We start from the raw sequence: 6,521 nt of genomic DNA on the forward strand, positions 1-6,521 counted from the left end.
ACCAGTGCCCCTGCTGGCTGCGAGCAGAACTGCACCCGAGGGGAAAGGGCCTGACAGCCGAGAAGGCTGGCACTGGGTTTGTGATTGTTTGCTGTTACTGCCATAGTTATTGTTGTTCATTTGACTTGTTATATACATATAGACATATAATAGTAAAGAACTGTTATTCCTATTTCCCACATCTTTGCCTAAAAGCCCCTTGATTTCAAAATTATTATAACTCAGAGGGAAGGGGGGTCACCTCTGCCATTCCAAGGGAGGCTCCTGCCTTCCTTAGCAGACACCTGTCTTTCAAACCAAGACACCATACATTTAAAAGGGGGTAGTAGCAGAGAGCCTTTGGAGACTAAATATATCAGGCATCCACCAAGTCCACAAACATCCTGATTGGAAGGGCTGACAGCACTGGGTGCACAAATAGGTGAATAGGTAGTGTTAACTAGATGGGTAGATAAATAGAGACAAGCGGCCAGGCAAACAAATCACTGTGTGCTGCCTGGATTGCTTCTATAGCTTATCTGAGACCCATTGTGGCAAGTAATTTTTTGGTTTCTGCTCTATTTAGGAAATGAGCCTGTGGTTTGGGACCAAGACATCATCACACTGACATTAAAAGGCAGCAGTGAAACTGGGTATTTGCCTGTTTGTGCTTGATTGGAAATTCCTTCCAAACCTGGTGACTCTTCTCAAGTTAAAAGGAGAATTGCAGCAATTGTTGCAATCAACTAATAGCAGCATAGATTTCTGAAGAAGTTAATTGCAGAAGGGAACAGTACACCTCAGGCAGAAAAATAAAGGCTAACATTTTCTTGTAGGCCCCAAATTGAATTCCTGGTTAGGTCATCTCTGTGTCTCCTAATCATGTGTGACATTAAACACTTATTCAATGAAACTCTATTCTTTGTACTAATTATTAAGCATGAAAAATTGATATTGAGCGAGGCCATTGAGCCAAGACGATTCAATAACTAGCAGGGAGGAGAGATTATTTTAATAAAATAAGTTTGCTTGAGCCAGATGGAGTTCCCAGGATGCACTGAGACAATATGACACATAAAATTATCCTCTGGCTTGTGTGACAGCTCTAACTGTGCTATTAAAAAGCCATCAATGAGCTGGAGTGAGGTGTTGCAAGAAAGGACACAATGAGGGGGAAATTGAAGGTGTTTTAGACAAAATGTAGGTAAATGGTGAATATAAAAGGCAGCAAGGCGTGGCTGGGAGTCTTGGAATACCTTTGTGATCCTCAGTGGCTGAGATCAAAGAAAACTGCTGTATTTTTGCAGGACCACCAGGCAGATGTTATGTGACCTGCCCCTGCCCAGTGGGACAGGCTTGTCTCCACAGTGAATTTCTAGCTAAAGGACCTATGCAGCCCACCTCACAAATTGAGAAGAAAATGCTTTGTGTTTGTGCTGGGAAAAAATCCCCAAACTAATATATTTGGGGATTTATATATATTTCCCTTCTCCTCCTCATTTTCTCTCCTCTTAGATTTGCTTCTTTCCCTTTCATTTCTTCATCTCATTCTTGTTCTATATGCTCTGTCTTTCACCCTCTCCATTACTAACCTGACCCTGAGAGGTCCAGTTTGGAACCAGGACTTCTTGGAACTAACACCTCTCTGTCTTTACTTTTTCCTCTATACTTCGTGGAACCTGTGCCTTGTTCTCTCTGTCCTGGGATGCAGCTAACAGCATTGTTACAGAAGGAAATGCCATCCCATAACAGGTTGGGTGGTATATGACATCCAGTTATCCAAACAGAATATAATGTAATTTCATCCATGGGCAGTGCTGAAAGGAACAGATTTCCTCTGAGTGTGATGTATGAGGCTGCCTCTGCTATCTCTGTTTGGTGAGCCTCTTGCTTCATTTCCAGCTTCCCAGCAAATCTCTAAAGCTCAGAAGACACTGGAGCACAGCACGTTTCACAGCTGAGGAACCTAGATAAACCAGAGACACAGAGGCTTGTTGTTTAAACCCCAGAGCAAACAGAAGCAAATTAATGGGTCTATCTATATCCCTCCCTTTCACTCTTCTGTTTGTCTTTTCCTTTCTTGTTTTCTCTTCTCTTTCCCTTTTCCATTGTTCTCTTCCTTCTTTGTTTCTTGTTACAATAAACATGATTCATGGCACAATGGCATTCAGCCTTTGGAACTTTACATCAGGGGAATGGCTAAGGGCAAGACAGCCCAGTTCAGGGAATTTAGCAACTTGTGTTTGACCTGTTTTTCTCAGGGATGAGGTGTTGGTCAGGAAGGAGAACAGAGCTGTGCCAAGATGGGTTAGTTAAATCCCAGAGGGAAGGGCCAGAAAAAGTGCTGGGCTTTTTCCAATCTTGCATCTCACAGGTTATGAATATATTATCGACTTAATAACCACCCTCCAGTGAGAAAGTCTGTAGCATTCCCGACTGGCTCTGCTTTGGAACAAATGTTTAAAGGTATGGAGGCATCTATAGAAAGAGAAACACATCCAGCAAGAAGTTCAAAGCACCCAAGCAGTTTGGATGTTTGACTGTGAATAGGAATGGTTGCTGAGATCTTTGGATGCTTTTGGGGTCTTCCAGCCTGAGTGTCTGCATCATTAGGTGCCAACAGCCCCCAGTAACTCTGGCATGTGTTTTAGTTCTGTCAGGTGAATGCAGGAGCCTGTTGTGCTGCCTGAGTACTAGTACCATGTATCTGCCTGCATTGAGCACCACATTACTGCTGCTGAGTTAGAAACACAGAATGTACAGGCAGCTTTGGGAGGGTAAACAGAGACCTGGATATTATTAACATGGTACCCTGAGCACTCTTAGCAGAGAGTGGTCCAGATGTGATCAGCAGACCATGCTATCATTAATGAATCACATGCATGAGAAAAGGAGAAAAGGAGGAAAGGAGAGGGGAGTTGGTGTGAAGGAACATGTTGGGTGTTTGGCTGATCCCTGGCCTCAACTCTGCGCCCCCCCAAACAGCTGGGTGCTCCCCAGGGACTTCTGTGGGATTCCCCAGGCCAAAACTGGGTCAAGCTCTGACATAGGTTCTGTTCTTCCTTATGAAATGCCTTTTTTTAGAATTGAATTAATGGACTAAGTTTCCTTGTAGCCTTTTTGATGCCTTGTGCTCTAGGATAAGCTTTAGGTCTTTGTGAGCTGAAGGTGGTATCATGCATGTCACTACCAAGTTAGAACCTCTCCAATCCAAGCAGAGGAGTTGGTTTGAATGTGCACTAGGGTGTCTGAGATGAGCTGTGGGAATACCAGGATGTAACAGGGTGATGGTTTGTCTAGTCCAGGATGCTGCCACTAGAGGAGGACAATGATATGTACTTCAGTGGAAAACATAAACTGTGTACACTACACAGCATTTATCATATGAAGGCATGGAAGTGGAATGCTGAGGACTGTTTGCAGGACACTCTTAGTGTGAAATTGCTTTGACTAATGCCTGTGTCTCCTCTCAGGCATTCCCTAGACTGGCATTGTCTCTGTGCATGCGACTAACTGGCTGATAAAGAGGCACAGATACATCTCTGCCCTGCAGCAGGTTATTGGTAGGGTTATTTAATTTTGAAGGTTTCAAAGGGGGGTGATAACGCAGCGTTTGGTGCTTGAGGCACCAACTCTGGCGTGCCCCAGGTCAGAGAGAGTCCAGCTGCGTTACTTCTGCCTGTCGCAGAAGCGACTTCGGGATCAGGAGAAGAGCTGCTTGCTGGGTTAGCTAGCTGGCTTCTCAGCAGACGAAACATGGCAGAAGCCGACGGGATCGGCTCACGTTAGCTCAGAGACAAAGGAAGAGAGAGGCTGTTCAGGTCTGGCTTCCAACAGGTTTAATGCGATGGGATCATGATGAGGTTAGATTGCTGGGATGGGATCTCGGAGCCTTGTCCTCAGTTTTGTAGGTAATTTTAAAACCCTGGTGAAAGGGGAAAACAACCAATGAGTTACAAGCCAGGGGGAGGATACAATTTAACAAGAACCACTGGGGGAAACCGAGAGGCGGGAGTTATAACAGAACCAATGAACGACCAAGTAACCGAGAATTTTCCCGAACCGGGGGAGGTGGCTTGTACCCGGGCACCGCCCAGGGGGGTGCAGCTTAAGCTTCTCAGCCGCCCCCTGAGTCTGACTCTTCGGGGAACTCGATCCAGGGGAGGAGCTGGGATTGATTGGCACGCTGCCCCAGCCCTGCAGTGGGCTGGGTCACCCCAACAGGGTGAGAGTCTTCTCTTTGCAGCACCGGTGAGAGATGTAAGAAAGGTTGTGCAGGAGTGAAAGGAGTACCCAGCACTACCTTCCACAGGCAGGAAACATGGAAGGAAAAGTTGTGTTAACCCTTCTGGGCTGGATTGTGATGAGCCTTTAATTGTAGGATCACACACAACTTCCTGCATCATGGAATACAACAAACAGCATATCTTCAGCTGTATTCTCCTAAGTCACTGCCTTCATGTTTATTTAAAAGAGCTGACTGTGAAGCTCTTCTAAAAGTACATCCAATGAAAAATGACAGCAAATGGTGAAAGCAGTTGTGCAGATCCCAAAGGTCTAAATTTAAGGGAAACCCCTTTCCTACAGGAACAGCATGGAGAGAATTCAGGAGAGCCAGGTCTGCCACCCCTTTTGATGTTTCCCTTTTCCTCTCCTCCCCTGCCTTTCTCCTTGCTGTTTAAGGTAAACACCAACTGGTTGCTGGAGGCATCCTTGGCCCTCTGAAGTGATGATGCCTATTTGATCTGCCATTTGAAAGTGCATTGTAGTGGTTTGGCATGTGAATGTCTTTCCTGCTTCCTTGCTGTGTCTTTGTGTAGGGTATAATTTGAGACTAATTAGTTCTCAGCTCTCAGGTCTCACAAAGGAGCATCAGCACCTGGTAGACTCTATTTGCTGAAGCCTTTATGAACTGGGAACACATTTCTCTTTCATCTTATTGTACAAATAATTAGAATAACTTAACCAAAGTCCCCTGGGATGCAGTTTGTGTTTAAAACACTTCCCTGCAGTGACTGGCTACTTTGCCAGCCAGTATAGAAGAGCTGGAGGGGCTGAGACCTCTTGCCTGTGGATGCTTCCAGCCTTTCATCTGTATCCCTGTGAGCTCCAGTCCTTTCTAACCCAGTCTCTCTAATCCTTTCCTGTGTTTCAGAACTGTGTCTTTTCCAGAGATCAGCTGAAAAGAGGAGTGACATGCAGGCTTGGAAGAGGCAAGATGGATGACAGATTGTGTATATGAATGCAGTAGGTCCTCTCATGATTCTTCCAGCTTTGTGGTCTGGTACATGGTGCATGCCCTAGTCGGGGGGACATGTCAGACCCTTCTCTGTGTGGTTCTGGGTCACCCCAACTGCTCTGCACAACAGAGAAGCTCACACACGTGCTCAGTGCACTCTCTTGAGCTCTGGAGAGCTTTGGCACCTTTAAGGCCAGTGGAGTTCAACAATGGAGGTAACATCACCTCAGTAAAGTGATTCTGCATATTGCATGATTGAATTCCATTTATGTCCATAAAGATCAAAATCTTTTAGATAGCTTCTTTTTTTCGGTGTGACATCTTGTCACAAACAGACATGAAATGTTTCACATCTATGGGATTTCAACCACTAGCATAATTCCCTCACACATATTCCACTGCTGCGTAATTTCCCTGCCTTTAATGTATGTGCACATTAAGGTTGAGTTACAGTTGCTGTGGGAACTATAACTTTGAGTTTTATGATTCAAAATGAAAAAAAGAGTGTATTTATATACTTTATTTTGCTTATGAATCAACATGGTAATATTGATGTAATGGGAGAAGAAAGAGAAACTTCTAAACAGCAAGTGTGACATCAAATACTGATCTGTTTATTTTCCCTTCTGTAATGTTCCTCTGACGGGCAAAATCCCCACGATAAAGAAAAAAATAAAAACTGTGAAGCAGATAAAAGGAAAAAAAGAAAGCACCAGATAACTGAGATGTTAAATGAAGTTGTTCAGAGAGAAAATGTTTGCACTTACAAGACACAGGTTGCCACATGCCAGGAACCTTAGTGTGTTGGGGTGGCTCAGCCTCTCTTGGGCTGAAACCATCAAATGTCAGTCAAACCAGAGCCGCCCACTGGCTGGATTTCCCCACCCAGGACAGTGGATCAGAGGGCGGACCAGAAGAGATCACTGAGATCTAGGTTACCTCCCCCTGGGTGGCTCCCAATCTTAAGTTACCTCCCCCTGTTCCAGAAAGTTCTCCCTTTCTTAGTTATTAATTGGTTCCCTGTTGTGACTCCCGCCTCCCTGTTTTCCCCATTTGTTCGGAAAAATTGTATCCTCCCCTCTGCTTGTACTCCATTGGTTGTTTTCTCTTTCCCCGCCTTGCTCCACCCCCCCATAAAATGGTGTGCCCTCTTCTTCTCGAGGCTTTTATCTGGTTCCTGGACCCTCCTGCAAATAAACCTGTTGGAACCCACACCAGAGGCCCCTCCTGCCTTCTTTGCTTTCCGGACTAACGCGGCCTAATCCATAGGCCGCCCGCCATGCTTCCTCTGAGGAGGGGCGAG

The 6,521-nt window shown here is 45.3% G+C and overlaps 1 long non-coding RNA gene across 1 annotated transcript in view; it reads left to right on the plus strand.

Annotated features, from left to right (window-relative positions):
• The window catches only part of LOC108446899, an 81,006-nt gene extending 74,538 nt beyond the window's left edge, over positions 1-6,468 (plus strand). Inside the window, exons 2-3 of the long non-coding RNA XR_001862233.1 lie at positions 5,135-5,226; positions 6,381-6,468. This is a non-coding gene — a long non-coding RNA (uncharacterized LOC108446899). The remainder of the gene's footprint in view (positions 1-5,134; positions 5,227-6,380) is intronic.
• The last annotated feature ends 53 nt before the right edge of the window (positions 6,469-6,521 follow it).

Source organism: Corvus brachyrhynchos, unplaced genomic scaffold (assembly GCF_000691975.1).
Source record: "Corvus brachyrhynchos isolate BGI_N302 unplaced genomic scaffold, ASM69197v1 scaffold395, whole genome shotgun sequence".
NCBI lineage: Eukaryota > Metazoa > Chordata > Aves > Passeriformes > Corvidae > Corvus > Corvus brachyrhynchos.